At 38.1% G+C, this 16,301-nt stretch overlaps 1 protein-coding gene across 1 annotated transcript in view; it reads right to left on the bottom strand.

Annotated features, from left to right (window-relative positions):
* CCNI (cyclin I) overlaps window positions 1–11,405 on the bottom strand; it is a 43,183-nt gene extending 31,778 nt beyond the window's left edge. Inside the window, exon 1 of the mRNA XM_074273961.1 lies at window positions 10,609–11,405. The gene's annotated coding sequence lies outside the window, so the exon portion shown is untranslated. The remainder of the gene's footprint in view (window positions 1–10,608) is intronic.
* Between the last annotated feature and the right edge of the window lie 4,896 nt (window positions 11,406–16,301).

The raw sequence follows: 16,301 nt of genomic DNA, 5'->3' as shown, positions 1-16,301 counted from the left end.
ATTCCCAGCAACTGTTTGAGAAGAAAGATTATTCGTATGATACAGGGGACAGGAGTAGGGAAGGAAGTTACAGCATTTCTGTACAATACTAAAAAAAAAAAAAAAAAAAAAAAAAAAAAAAAAACAGAAGCAAATAGGGAAATTCCATTAAAATAAATGCAAAATGTATATTTAACTAGACAAGAAATATATATTACAGAAAAAAATAGACAACTTCCATAATATAAAATTAAGTAGGGGAGGATAGCAACCGAGGGGGAAAAAAAAATCTTTGTATCAAAAGTCTGATTCCCTAATGGCCAAGTGGTCAGTGGGGCTATGAAGTGTTTTGGTTTTTTTTAATTGTTTTCAATTAGCCAAGGTCTGCCTTCTCCCTCCTAATTGAAAACATGAGAAAAATAAAACTATTACAAACATATAGTAAATCAAAAACAAATTCCCACATAGGACATATTCAAAAAAATGACTCATTATGCATTCCAAGTTCTTCCTTCTCTATGAAGAGATAAGTAGCATATTTCATCATCAGTCCTCTGGAACCCTAGACAGTTATCACAAGCTTTTACTAAGCTCAGCAAAATAGTCCATATCTTGAATCAAAAAACATAGAAAAAAATAATAGTTAAGAAAAATGCCAGGAGATACTGCGATAAATGTTGGTGATATGAAAAGATATCAACAAGAATTTATTTTAAAAATTTTGAGGAATGCAATTTTTTATTAATTTTTTCTTATTATACATGTATATTCATTTTTTAAAAACACATTTTCTTATGAATCATGTTGGGAGAGAAAAATCAGAACAAAGGGAAAAACGAGAGGAAAAAAAAACAAAAGAAAAAAGTGAACATAGCATGTGTAAGAAACACAATGTTAAAAAACTGCAATATCATTTCACACCCATCTAATTTTCAAAGATGAAAGATGGGAATGGTTAATGTTAAAGAAATTACAACAAAACAGATAAATTAGTATATTTCTGGAGCAACTGGAAATAATCTAAATTGTTCTGAAAAATGATTTTTAAATATGATAAAAATTATGTTAATAAATACTACTTCTAGGCAAATACAAAGAATTCATTGAAACTGGGAAAGACTTTCATGAATTAAAGAGAAAATTAGTCAAATCAGAATATTATATTATTGTAGGTAAAGACAAAATGAAAAGCCAAAGTCAAAAAACAAGTACTTGCTTCCAGAGACCTATTGTGGAGGCAAACTTTATTCTTCTCAATAGAAAAGTTAAGACTCTCTGGATGCAGAAACCCATCCTCTGGCAGTTTGAGTTGCTGAATAGGATTGTTTCTCCTAACACAGTATCCCCACGCTACCTATTGTTCCTGTTTCCAAACTGCTTCTAAAACCATAAGTCAGGGATGCAACCCTTTGCAAGACAAGTCTTGAAAAACTGCCTTTTCAACAGTCCCAGTCACTTAAGTTCCAGAAAACAAAATTTTCTTAAGTCCTCCATCAGAAAAGCATCAATATCAAAAACAAATATGGCTTTATTAAGGAAAATAATTCTAAAGAATATGAATTCCCATCTGTCTCTTGCTGTCCACTGCAGCAAAAACATCTGGAGCTCCTGAGAACAAAAAGTTTTTACTTTCTTCTTTGTATTCCCGGCCCTTAACAGTTAACTTAGTAATTGCTTTTTGGTTCACCAAAAAAATCAAATATCAAGGAACTCCAATTGTCATGGTATTAGAGTGACTATATCAATTCAGGGACTTTATCAGTAACCATAAAAAACCAAGACTCATAGAACTGAAACTAAAAGGGAGATAAGACATATAAAAAAAGATTCAAAATCTAAATAAATTTGTCTGAGCATTGGTAAGAACGTCACTATCTGTGGAAAAATTCTTTAGATGACTAACAAGGGTTTACTTCTGGAAACTCCTATTAAGCTAGAATACTCCAAAATATGACAGCTCATCCCTCTTGAGGGAAATGAAAACCATAATTTTTATCAATGTATTTATTCACCGTTGTTAAGGACAATATGGTTTCCTTTCCTTTAAATCCAAAACTTTTTAAAAACTGAAATAACTTGGGGCAGCTAGATGGCACAGTGGATAGAGCACCAACCCTGAAGAGGGGGAAGAAGGAAGAGGAGGACAAAATCTGCAATTTCATGGGCACTGAAAATTCCCAGGTGAGAAACTTGTTTCTCCAGGCTTAAGAGAAAGAAGGCCAGAACTGGAGTCAAGTCCTGTTTAAAATCCTGTCAAAGACATTTATTAGCTGTATAACTCTGGCCAAAGTCCTGTAACCTCTGCTTGGCTCAATTTCCTAAAAAAAAAATGGACATAATCATAATACCCGCCTCCCAAAGTTGTTATGATAGTAAAAAGATTGCTTATATCATATAAGTCTGCCTACAGCTAAATATAAAGTGTCTCATTCAATAAGTTGATATGACCAAAATAACTAAGATGAGAGGGAAAATTGTATTAATTGAGAAACTAAGCATTTATTAATTGCCTACTGTGCCAACCAAGCTGGGTAATAGGAATAAATATAAAGAAGATAGCAATTTCTATTCATAAGAGTTTCTGGAACCTATCCTCTATTTATAGGATTGTCAGTCAACAAGCATATCTTTTGTTAATGATGTTCTTATGAGATTGCTTTCTTCATAAAACCACGCCTACAAGGTTATATTTAAAACATTTTTAAACTAGAGATACTTCCTTTTACAGAGAAAAAAATGCAACCTTTCATGACTTGCCCCAAAACATACAACTAGCCTAGTGGCAACAGCCAGGACACAGTCCATTACTACTACTTCTTGTAGTAGTTCATTGCTTATAAAGATGACATTTAATTAATTTGGGATCTTTTTAAAAATATTACCTCCAATATTCCAACAACTAGGAGGGTCCAGTTCATTTCACATTGGCTCCTAGGAACCTGATTTCTAAGCAACTGACCTGCAAAATTCAAGGCAAGGAATCTAAATATGGTCAAATTGGAGAGAGAAAAAGATGATATTTTGGTTTCATGTAAAAATACACTCAGAGAAATGTCACATGAGCAATAAGATGAAATATTCTTAAAAACTCTCTAAGAGAAATAACTCCAAAAGCCAAGAAGCCTAACAAGGCAACAGCTTGAAGAATTAGCACCCACTCTCACCAGCTCCCAAGGCTAGCAGGGCACAAGCAGACTCATAAGGCTGGTGCTCTATTCTACAATTTCCTACTGTGGCTGCTGCAGTCTCTGCAACACAGCCAGCCCCAATCCTCATCCCAACAATCAGTAAACTTTATTTGTGCCCTGAGAAGGTGGTATTAGAGATTGAATGGGCAACTTGAGAGGCAGCAGCAATTAGTCAAAGAACTAAAGAGGGAATTGGGGCAGGATGCCAGCCAGCATGTTGGACTATACTAAGCCTGAAAAAAAATGTCACTAGTATCCAATGTGGGTCACTTCGGTACCCCTATCTGTCACTTGGGGCAGGGATTAAGAACAGCAAAAAATTAATTCTCTAATGTGGAAGGAAGCTGAGTAAAGGATCCAACAATTAGCATCTGTGAGGCCTGCTACAACAGGAGTTAGAAAGTGAGCAATACAGGTATATAAAGGAAAAAAGCCTAAAAAACAATGAGGATCTTGGGAAGATGACAACACATACTAAAAACCTAGGGCACAAGCAGGTAAGTCAACGGGAAGATATTAAAACAAAAGAGAAGATGGCTACCAATGATGAGGTTAGGGTTCCTGGTTGTCAGGGAGTTAAATGATGAGGTTAGTGGCAGGTTCGGGGCTCAGGAAACCAAAGGAGTAAGTTTGGCTCCCCTAGATTCCCCCCAGGATTCGGCACAGGGTAGGAAGTTTTGGGAACCCCTTCTGGAGGCACAGAGGTCCTTCATAAAGGAATTTACAAACCCAAAAGGCTAGACTGGTAAAAGAAGTTTATTATTGACATTGGGAAGTCAGCCTTTGCTATGCATGAATAGAAAGACTGTAATTCCTTGGTGGCAAGGTCCTGATAGAGAAGTAAAGTTTCTAGGAGAGAAATCCCGACAGTTATGTATAAAATCTTGTTATTGGGAAATAGGTGAGAAAGATAAAGAGAGGTTAATGCTGAAAGAGAATATCATTTCAGCAGGCAGAGGTTGCTGCAATGCCAGGGAGAGAGAAGTTCCTTGGCATGTTAAGGCCTCTGCAAGGATTGAGCCCCAAGTTGGCTCATTTTATAACAGAAGCCTAGGCTAGCAGCTCTTGATGGGGGCTGGGCGAAGTTTGAGCTGGAATCAGAGAAAATCTTGGAATTGAATGAGTGTCTTTGGACTAATCTCCAATTCAATGGAGTTAGAATCTCCAACTCTAGACTCAACTAGCCCATCTAGATAACAGAATGAAGCTGTTTGTCCAGTTTCCCTCGGGTGGGAGTCTTTTACAGAGGCCAGAATTCAAGTTTTTCTCCTTGAGAGAGAAAGTTTTGAGGTCCTCCCTTCGGTTTCAGACTCCCCTCTTCACCAAGACAATTAGCAACTGCAAATATCTCTAAATAAATATTGTAAGACAATGAAAACAACACCTAATGAAAGAAATAATCTATAGATTACCAACATCCATAAATCACCTCTAAAAATAAACCAAAAAAAATCTATTCTGCAAATTTCAAGACACAAAATAAAATACAGAATGGGAAGACAATTGATGAAGAAAACAAGGTTAAAAGAATCTCTTATGAAACATACTTCTAAAAAAAAAGATTTTTTGGGAGATTTATTTTTTTGTTTGTTTTGGTTTGGGTTTTTTGCAACATAACTTGTAGAAATATTTTGCGTAACTTCACTTTTTCATGGCGAGAAGGGGAAGAAGGGAAAAAATCTGGAACTCAAAAGTTTTAAAAACAAATGTAAAAAACTGTTTTGCATGTAACTGGGAAAATAAATTAAATAAAGCAAGTTGTCTCTTCTTGAGAAAAAAACTCAGAAAATGACCCCAAAAAATACTAACAAAAGATGGAGAGGAGATAAAGAAAAATTTACTTAACTACACAGGAAGAAAAGAAGGAAAAGAATAACATAATTGCAGGAATTAATAAACAAAACTCCAAAATTTTCAGGGAAAATGACAAATGGGGGTGGGAGCAGAGTGAAGATTTAAAAGTAAGGAAAAGAGCCTGTGGCAATAGTGTTGTCTTAAAGTATATTAAGCAAAATTAATCACAAGGAACATGCATATTCCCTCCACCACCACCCCCTAGGATATTATAGTACCATTTATTTCATTACTGTAATTTTGGGAATTTTTTAGATGACATATGGTTGGATGATTCTATAAAATTTTAGATAGAGGATCTCCAACGATACTTTTTGATTGAATCAAATTCTTTTTTCATTATGACTCAGTACAAGGTCCTGACCAATGAGAATGAATTATTTCATGTCAGGGAGCAACTGTCTGAAACACACACATAAGAAAAAATATTTCCAAGACCACTGGCAACACATTAAATGCATGTTCCATAAATATATCCTGGATATAGTAATCTTTGTTTAAGTTATAAAAGACAAGTATTCTTCTTGAAAGTTCAAGGATGTCCATAAGAAAAAAAAAAGCATACAAAAAGCATATTGTCTATTTGCATAGTGGTTCACAATGTTTGCCACTAGGTATTCTTAACTACTTATATGAGAAAGCCTAAGAGCTATATCATTTTAAGATCAATGACAGATGCTTCAGGATTCCATAGTATACTATTCAATAGATTGTTGCATCAAATGATTTTGATATTTGAGTTCTCCCTATGTGATATGAGAAAGAGATATAAGACATACATTTTCAAATCTGGCCAAGGTGTGCATTTGCTTTACTTAACAAGGCTTATTTGTTACAAAGATTCTGGTTTTTGTTTTTCTTTTCCTTTCTTCAGTTTGGGGGCAGAGGAACATCTCTGTAACTAGATCTAAGTTCACATCCAAGAAACCAGTTGATAACTTTTTGGATTTTTACACAGGTTCTATTTTAGTGTAAGAGCAAAGAATGAAAACTAGAAGAACACTCACTTATCCATAAGGTGGCATAAAAAGATGATTCTCTGTTCCATTGATATATGTAGTCTCATTGAAGTTGTAGGCAGGAAGTAGAGAGGGTATAATTCTGGGTTGAACCGTGTGTGTGTGTGTGTGTGTGCCGCGCGCACGCGTGCGCATGTGTGCACGCATGCTCGCTGTTTTGATGGAAATGTGCTCTTCTGGGAAGCTGGAAGGACAGAAACTGTGATTGAATATAAGCTCAGGAAGATGTGGGGAAAGTAGACATAATTCCACTGACTCACTGATGAATGCAGGATTTATTTTACATTTTTCCAAAAATGGGTGTCTAGGTGAGTAGATTCTACATAGTCTTAAAAGGGGATGAGAAACAAAGTTTTTTTTGTTTTTTTTTTAAAGAATCCATTTTAAAACAATGCCATAGGTGTTTTATGACATGAAGCACTAATGTAAGCAAAAAGTTAGACTTTTAGACCACTTATTAAATGATTTGAGAAGTTAAAGAATGCTTTCTTACACGTCTTAAAAGATTTTAACAAAATTTAAGAGGTTTGAAAAAATTTCACTCTCAGGACTAAAAAGCCAAATAAATAGCTAAGAATCAGGGGGAAAATAAGTTTCTAATGCTAATCAATTGTCCATAATGTTACCAATTTGAATAATTAGAGAGCTTCCCCCATTTTTTTTAATCTTAAAAGTCATATTCCCCACTACCCTACCTCCCTAGAAGTTAGATTTGTTTAAAGGATTTCACTTTTAGCTCTGTACCTACTGGCTATAGAATTTTAACACTAAAGTCAATTGTGAAAGACCTTACAAACTGAGTTCAAAGACCTTTGCCTAATATAAAAATTCATAACAAGTAGTCAAATAGAGTCCATAAAAGAAGCAAGAGAACTCCAAGCTATCTGCATATTTTCCTTCTCACCCTCTCACCATGACCTTGCTATAGCATGTACCCTCCACCACATTCCAAATCTTTGGACAGGCCATTCTGTCCCCCCAGGTCTGGAATGTACTTCTGCTCCACCTCTTGAAAATCTTTTTCTTCAAGGTTTAGTTTAAGTGCCACCTCCTGCTAGAAGCTTTTACTGAACCTCTCCCTAGGTGTTAAGACCCTTTCCCTCCTCAACTCATCGTGTAATTTAAAGAAGATAATGGGGACTATTTTTAATTTTTGTCTATGTGCAAAAAAAAGAAAAGAAAGGAAAAGAAAGGGAAGGAAAAGAAAAGGAAGAAAAAAAAAGAAAAGAAAAGAAAAGAAAAGAAAAGAAAAGAAAAGAAAAGAAAAGAAAAGAAAAGAAAAGAAAAGAAAAGAAAAGAAAAGAAAAGAAAAGAAAAGAAAAGAAAAGAAAAAAGGATTCAGTATTGGAGAATGTGAAAGTGGCATGAACAAGAAGATAAACAATAAATGGTGTTCCTCTCTTAATCAATAAATGTTCTACTCTCAAGAACTTGTTTTCAAAGCATCAACATAGCCAAATCTCAAATATCAAAAACTGGAGGTACTAAAACCCTCTATATTGCTGATCACCTTTTCATTAAGTGAAGGGCAGGCTACCTTTGCCTTTTCCTTATCTTTGCCCCTAATTTTTTTGCTCCTTAACATTAACAATTTGGAAAAGATGATTTCACATTAAATACATGTACATTTAAAATTTTACTACCACTTTGTGCTCTTTAATCAACACTGTTTCCTTTTTTTTTTTTTGGTTAATAGTAGGGCTTTAAAAGGAGGTGGAAAGGGGGATGCTTTGCCAGATTAAAAAAAAAAAAATCCTGTCTATACAGAAAGCCAATAAGAAGGCAAGCTGTCTCCCCTTTCTATATTTTCCTATACCCCACTGCCTTTAGGCCACTTAAAAGTTGTTTCTACCCTTGAAATTCTCTGCTCTAAGCAGAAACTTGGGGTTTCCCAAATCACACATCTCACCTCTCTGGTTCACTTGTCTTTTCCAAGGTGATCTGTGATCCTCAGAACTTTTCCCTCTCTGAATCACCCCTCTCAACCATCACTGAATATTTTGATTACAAATTCTTGTAATTATCTATCTGTAAACATTTCCCTAGGACAACAAAAGCTCTTTAATTTCTGATTTGTCTCCTCAGGCATACCTTGGGCAGCCTTAACAGAAAGAAGGATAAGAATTATATCTTGGATTCACAGGTATGAGGAACTCCAGTTGAGAAAGAAAAACTGTACTCAAGCAGATCAGTTCTTTCTCTGCATCTTATATAGCCTTACAAAGTTGTCTAGAACACTAAGAAGTTAAGTGGCCAGTAAAGGATCACACAGTATATTTAAAAGGTGAAATTTAAACCCAAACTTTGCTGGTTTGATGACAACTCACTAGCCATTCACTACACTAAGCAGCCTTTAGTGTAAATGTTTCTTCATCCATTGACTTAATAATCCTAGATATTATAATTTCATTTATTTTTTAAGATTTCTTCTATAGGAACAGGAACTATTTTGGCTTTTGTATACTTACTCTTCTTTTCCCCTTTCCTTATCACCTAGCACATAGTAAGCACTTAATATTTGTTTTCTTGTTTTGCTTCCTTCCTTCTCAATTCTCCAAAAGCTTTATTTCATTATATCTTCGGTTGTCATGAGAAAGGAGTCTGACAGTGAATAAAACTGGCCTAGACATCAAGAAAATCAAGTCACTTCTCTGTGACTCTGGGCAAGTCACTCAACTTTCCAAGTACTCTAAAGCCCAGTTTCTTAAATTGTGGGTCTCGATCCCATATAGGGTCTCATAACTGAATTTGAGGGTCTTGAAATTATGATTATCAGTAAACATTTGATTTGTATACTTATTTTATATCTATGTACCTTGAGTCACATAAATTTTTCAAGCAAAATGGGGTGAGAAACATAAAAAAGTTTAAGTCCTGATCTAGATAACTATTTAAGACAGGGATTCTTTTTGTCAAGGACTTGTTTGGCACTCAAGAAAACCTATGATCTCCCCAGAATAATGTTTTTAAATGCACAAAATAAGACATGCAGTATTGCAAAGGAAAGCAACTATACTGGAAGCATTATCAAAATTTTAAAAAAAGAAAGAAGTTCACAAACTCCGGCCTGAAAACCCCCCTTTTAAGACTATTAAGTTGCAGAGAAGGAGTCGGAGTTTCTTGACCAAAGAAATCCAGGCCGTGTCTGTATGACTGACCTAGTTGTCAAATCAAAGTACTCTGTAAGGCTTTATCACCTCTTCACTAACGCCTCCGCCCAAAAAAAGGTGGTCTGCAGCTCCAAGTACACAGTAAGCATTCATTCACAAGGGATTCAAAGCTCCTCAGTGACAAAAAAATTGTGCCGGTGAAGCAGTACCATCTCCCGAATGCGCTGGTAGTGTGTTTCTGACCGTTTTATGATAACAAACAGTACGGAGGTGGGGAGATGTCAGTCAAGTCAGTCAAGAAAAATTCATTTAAGAGCCTGTGCCAAGCGCTGAGCATACAAAGAAAAGCCTCTTCCTCTACTCGACTCCTAAAAAAAATAGTCCCCGCTCAAAGAACTCAGGGCACAATAGCAGACAATATGCAAACTACTATGAACATATAGTACGTGGACGGCACAAATTGGAGATCACTGAAGAGAAAAGGAACGAGCATTCATCTGTTCCCATTAAGGTCGGTGAGTATTGATCAAGGGCCTATTTTGTTTCAGAGACTCCACTACACAACCGATACAAAGAAAAGCACAACAATCGCTGCTCTCCGTCTAAAGGAAGAAAGCAGCACGGAAATAATTACCTACGATCTAAACCAGATAAGTTGGAGATTATAGGAAAAGGACGTTCCCATCAAAATCGACACACAAAGGTCCAGTTCGTACTTTGTGCTAAAGCTCAGAGGATACAAAGGAAGGCCAAAGACCGGCCGTGTACTTCATCTACGGGGGAGGCTCCGCACCAAGATAAGTTGGGGATCGTCTCGGAGCATTTAAATGTTCCCATTAAACATCCATTGTGCCAGGGATTGTGCTAGGTGCCCTTGCTGAGACCCTCCTAGAGGGAAGGCACGAGTTCCCTTTAACTACAAGTATTGCCCCAGCGTCCTTTCTGTGCCAAGCACCGAACCGAGCCCTGGGCACACAAACAAAGGCGGCTCGCCAGCCCGCCTCCACCCCCGTCCCCGAGCACGCACTTGGAGACCACTACGGCCGGGGTGGGCAGGACAGCGACCCTCAGGGGCATTCCTTTCAAGGCCAGAGCAAGAGCGGAGCTGGCGCTTTTCGAGTGCCAGGCCCAGAGCTGGGCGCCGGGGAGACAAAGGCAAGCAGCAGTCCCTGCCCTCGGGGAGCTCTCCATCAACCCCGGAACCTGCAAGCAAACAGCTAGTTCGGGATCCTCCAATCTTAGCGCACTATCAGACTAAGAGGGCCCCGGACGTTCAGGCGTCCGAGAAAACCTACCGAGGAAAGGCACTAAAAAGGCACCAGAAAGGGGGTTCTAAGCTGGGGCGGGGGGAAGTTTCAGGACCTCCCTTTCAAGGGTCCCCACTTATTCTGCTTGGGGGCATGATCCGTGGGGTCGATAACACCTGGAGGGGGGGTACATTGGAGGGGGGCGGCTCACCTTCCTCTCCTCCGTCTCCTCCTCCTCCTCCTCCTCCTCCTCCTCCTCCCCGGCAGAGCAGTGGGCTTCACGCTGGCGACTGGGGGCATCCGGGGCTCCGCTACCGCCTCATCCTGCCCGGCGCGCGGGGGCCAACGGTCCGTGCCCGTCACCGACTCAGGCCCATGGCGCCCCCCGGCCCAAGGCCGCCGGTGCCGCTCCTCCTGCCGGGCTGGGCAGGGGGCTCCCTCTCGCCATAGGGCGGCGGGGGAGGGGAAGTGCCTCAGCGGGGAGAGGGCGGGGGAAGGAGAGAGGGGGAGGGGAAAGGAAAGATGAGCAGAGGCGAGAGCGAAGCGCCGGAGTCCGTCCACCCGCCGGGGACAGAGGGAGGGGAGGAGGGAGGGAAAGAGGGAGGGAGGAAGAGGGAAGAAAAGCGCAGAGCCCCGAGCGCCCGCCACGCCCCGCCTCCGCGCAGGGATCCGCTCTTAGACACCCACCCGCCTGCCGGCTCTTTTCCCTCCCTCTCCGGCACTTAGCCCCCACGACTCTGTAGGATGGCGTTTAGAAGGACAAGGATGGGAAACTGGCGCAGGCAGAGAGGGAAAAGCTCGGGATTCTTTTTCTTTTGTCCTCTAGGCGGAAGGATTTACTTGGCGTGACGTAAACCCTTCCTCTTCAACCCCTCCTTTTCCGCGGATAGAGGAAGGGGCGCATGCGCTACAGAGGGAAAAAAGACGATGTCATTGGTCATCCGGCTCCGAACCAGATGCGGTTAAGTGGGGAGCCCTGTCTGAAATCCATGGTCAGCCAGATTGCCTGCAGGGGATTCTGACTTTGTAAAAAGACGTTACGGTTTCCGCCTCTCCTGGGGTGATGGGATATGATAATTGCTAGCATTTGGACATAGCGCTTTGCAAATTATATTTTATCCTAATAACCCGGGGAAGTATCATCCCGGTGAGACCGACCGAAGTTAAATGGCTCGCCCAAGATTATAAAGCTTGTAAGTGCATTTGCCGGTCACCCACTTTGGAACTGCGAAGCTTCTGACCCCGAGAAGTTCGAGGTCTAAGGAGGAGGCGCAGCAAAGTCTATGCATGTAACCGAAGGCCCGGGCAGAGCACAGACTGTTCCTTTACCAGGGATCCTTAGCTCTGCAGTTACCAGCCTGGTTCCGTCCCTGTCCGGCTGTGGAGGATGGAAAATGGGCAAACATGCCTTTTCCCATCCCCAACTCCATTCTTCCAGGAAGCCGATCAGTTCGAATTTATTAAGTACTCATTCCGAGCGGGGGACTGTGCTTGGGGTAACTTTTTACAAAAAAGTAAAAGGCAATTCCTGCCCTCCAGGACCTCACAGTCTAATGGGGGAGAAAACAATTGCATTTGTACAAATAAATATATGTATATGCACACATATGATAAACTAGGGGTAATCTCAGATAAAGGAATTAAGATTATGGAGGACCCAGAAATTGACAGTTAAAATTTAGGCTTATCTCCTATGTGGTGTAGAACTAAAAGAAGGAACTGCAAAGAGCCATGCTTAAGATCAAGAATCAGGAAGATCTGAATTCCTTTTCTACCTCCACATTTATGATCAAGGCAACTCACTCATCCCAGCCAGTTTTCTCAACTGTTAATTTAATGGGGATAATAATAGCACCTACTGCCCTTGTGAGGATCAAATAGGATTTTTGTAATCAATTCAAATACACTATATAAATGCTGGCTTTTAGTGGTAGTATTGAACAACAATTTTTAGAACAGGAAAGAAATGTTTAAAAGATTTTGGCCAAGCAAAACAATGACAGGAAAGGTTTCCAGTAAAATGTTAAATTTTTTTCTTAAGATTTATTTTTTAATAATTTAATTTCTGTCTATCCAACCTTCCTCACATCCCCTACCTCCACCCCACCATTAAAAAAAAGGATTGTGTTTTAAAGGAGCTAGGACACTAATGAGGGAAAGGAAAGGGGGAAGCTGAGCTGATGGTGGGGCTGGGCCTGGATATTCAAAGGGTGCCTATGACCAGGATTTGTGAATCAAGGTCAGCCATGGGTTGGGCAATTAGAAAGGAATCTTAAAGGGACCTCGACCCCCATCAACACTACCAGGCCGAAATTAAGTAGAAATGAAAAATAATATGCCTTAGGGGTAGGAAGCATAATTCCAGATTGGGAGGTTTGTGAATAATGGATCAGAGTCTCTGGACTATAGAGAACATATTAGAGAGTAGGGCAGTTAGAAGAAGAGAGAGAGGAATGGATGGAGGGAGGGAAAGAGAAAGGAAGGAAGAAGTGAAGAGAGAGTAGGAGGTAGGGAGAAAATGAAAGAAGGGAGGGAATGAGAGAGAGAGAGAGAGAGAGAGAGAGAGAGAGAGAGAGAGAGAGAGAGAGAGAGCGCCTGGTTTGCCTCACTTCCTAATAAAAATGGACATGAGTAAGTATTAAGAAAATTGAAAAGGTAGGAAAGAGTCAGATTGTGAAGCAACTAGGTGGTTCCCTGAAATCAGAAAGTCCTGAATTCAAATCTAGACTCAGAAACTTGCTATGTACAGTTTGGCAAGTTAAATACTATTAACCTCAGTTTCCCTCATTTGCAAAATATAATAATAGCATTTTATTGATGCTTACTTGAATAAAATAGGAGGAGAAATTAACTGGGCATGCAACTAAAAAAGCAAAAATGAACATTTTTAAAATCCCCAGTTAAATACCAAATCTGAAATTCTGAAATTACAAGAGAATAAAAAAATTGAAAGTAAAAAAACTATTGAACTAATAAAACTAAGAGTTGGTTTTATGAAAAAAAAATAGATAAATCTTTAGTTAATTTGATTAGAAAAAGCAAAGAAGAAATTCAAATTGCTACTATCAAAAATGAAAAGAGTCAACTTTCCACCAATGAAGAGAAAATTAGAGCAATAATTAGGGGGTATTTTACCCAATTATGTCAAAAAATATGAAAATCTAAAAGGGATGAATATTTACAAAAATATAGATTGCTCAGGTTAACAGAGGAGACAATAAGTAGTTCCATTTTAGAAAAAGAAATCAAACAAGCTATTAATGAAATGCCTAAGAAAAAAATCTGTAGGGCCAGATGGATTTACAAGTGAATTCTACCGAACATTTAAAGAACAATTAATTCTAATATTATGCAAACTATTTAGAAAAATAGGGAAAGGAATCCTACCAAATTCCTTTTATGACATAGATATGGTGCTAATACCTAAACCAGGCAGGGTCAAAACCCAGAAAATTATAGACCAATTGCCCTAATGAATATTGATGCGAAAAAAAATTTTTTTGATGCAAAAATCTTAAAATATTAGCAAAAAGATTATAGCAAGTTATCACCAGGATAATACACTATGGCCAAATAGGATTTACACCAGGAGTACAGGGCTGGTTCAATATTAGGAAAATTATTGACATAATTGACTAAATAACAAACTAACAGAAATCACATAATTATAGCAACAAATGCAGAAAAAGCATGACAAAATCCAACAGCCATTTCCATTTTTAAAAAAGCTAGAAAGCATAGGAATAAATGGAGTTTTCCTTAAGATGATCAATAACATCTATCTAAAACCATCAGCAAGCATCCTATGTAATGAGGATAAACTAGAAGTATTTCCAATGAGATCAGGAATAAAACAAGGTTGACACTCTCACCATTGCTATTCAATATTGTATTAGAAACATTAGCTTTAGAAAAAAGAAAGAAATTAAGGGAATTTGAGTATGTAATGAAGAAACAAAATTATCACTCTTTGTAGATGATATGATGGTATAATTAGAAAATCCTAGAGAATCAAATCAAAACTATTCGAAATAATTAACAACTTTAGCAAAGTTACAGGATACAAAATAAAACCACATATATCAGCATTTCTATATTTTACCAGCAAAGTCCAAATACAAAGAGAAATTCCATTTAAAATAACTATTGATAATGTAAAATATTTGGGAGTCTACCTGCCAAAACAAAGCAAGAATTATATGAACACAACTACAAAACACTTTCCACACAGATCTAAACAATTGAAGAATACCAGGTGCTCATGGGTAGGCCAAGCTAATATAATAAAAATGACAATTCTACTTAAATTAATCTATTTATTCAGTAATCAATCAAACTGCCAAGAAATTATAGAGCTAGAAAAAATAATACAATTCATCTGGAAGAAAAAAAGGTCAAGAATTTCAAGGGAATTGATGAAAAAATGCAAATGAAGGAGGGTTAAGGAGGCCCCAGACCAAAACTTATATTATAAAGCAGCAGTCATCAAAACCATTTGCTAATGGCTAGGAAATAAGAGTAATAGATCAGTGGAATAAGTTAGGTTCACAAGACACAGTAGTCAATGACTATAGTAATCTAGTGGTTGACAAACCCAAAAACTCCAGTTTCTAGAATAAGAACTCACTATTTGACAAAAAATTTCTGGGAAAATTGGAAATTAGTTTGGCAGAAATTAGTCATTGACCAACATCTCTATTCCAAGACAAGGTTGAAAAGGATTCATGATTTAGACATAGTTATACTACAAGCAAATTAGGAGAACAAGGGATTGTCTACCTCTTAGGTCTGTGGAGAAGGAAGGAATTTATGGCCAAAGGAGAACTGGTGAACATAACGAAATGCAAAATAGATAATTTTGATTAAATTTAAAATGTTTTGTACAAACAAAACCAATGCAGTCAAGATTAAAAGGAAAGCTTTTCTAACTAAGGGGAAAGTTTTACATGCAAGGGTTCTGATAAAGGCCTCATTTCTAAAATATATAGAGAATAGACTCAAATTTATAAGAATTCAAGCCATTCTCCAATTGATAAATGGTCAAAAGATGTTAATAGACACTTTTCAGATGATCAAAGCCATTTCTTGTCATATGAAAAAATGCTCAGAGAAATGCAAATTAAGACAACTCTGAGGTACCAATACACACTTCTCAGATTGGTTAAGATGACAGGAAAAGATAATGACGAATGTTGAAGGGGATGTGGGAAAACTGGAACATTGAAATATGGTGGACCTGTGAACGGATCCAACAAGTCTGGGAGAGCAATTTGGAACTATGTCCAAAGGGCTATCAAACTATGCATTCCTTTTGATTCAGCAGTCTCACTAATAGGCTTTATGATCCCAGAAAGTTCATAAAGGAGAGAAAGGACTCATGTGTGCAAAAATGTTTGTGACAGCCCTCTTTACAGTGGCAAGAAACTAGAAACTGAGTAGATAAAATCAGTTGGAAAATGACTGAATAAGTTGTGGTATGTGATAAGAAATGACCAGCAGGATGATTTCAGAGAGGCCTGAAGAGACTGATGCTAAGTGAAGTGAATAGAACCAAGAGAACATTATATATGGCAAGAACAAGATTATGTGATGATCAACTCTGATAGATGTGGCTGTTTTCAACAAAGAGATGATTCAAGCCAATTCTAATAGATTTGTGATGGAGAGAGCCATCTGCATCTACAAAGAGGTCTATGGGGATTGAATGTGGATCACAACATAGTATTTTGACCTTTTCTGTTATTTGCTTGCTTTTTTCTCTCATTCTTTCCCTTTCTGATCTGTTTGTCTTCCCAACATGATAAATATGGAAATATGTACAGAAAAATTACACATGTTTAACATATACTTGCTGTCTAGGAGAGGGGCAGAGAGAAGGGAGGGAGAAAAATTAGCAACACAAAG

Source organism: Sminthopsis crassicaudata, chromosome 6 (genome assembly GCF_048593235.1).
Source record: "Sminthopsis crassicaudata isolate SCR6 chromosome 6, ASM4859323v1, whole genome shotgun sequence".
In the NCBI taxonomy this organism is placed as follows: Eukaryota; Metazoa; Chordata; class Mammalia; order Dasyuromorphia; family Dasyuridae; genus Sminthopsis; species Sminthopsis crassicaudata.
Note: the sequence above shows the minus strand (reverse complement) of the source record. Positions and strands in the feature narration are given on the sequence as shown.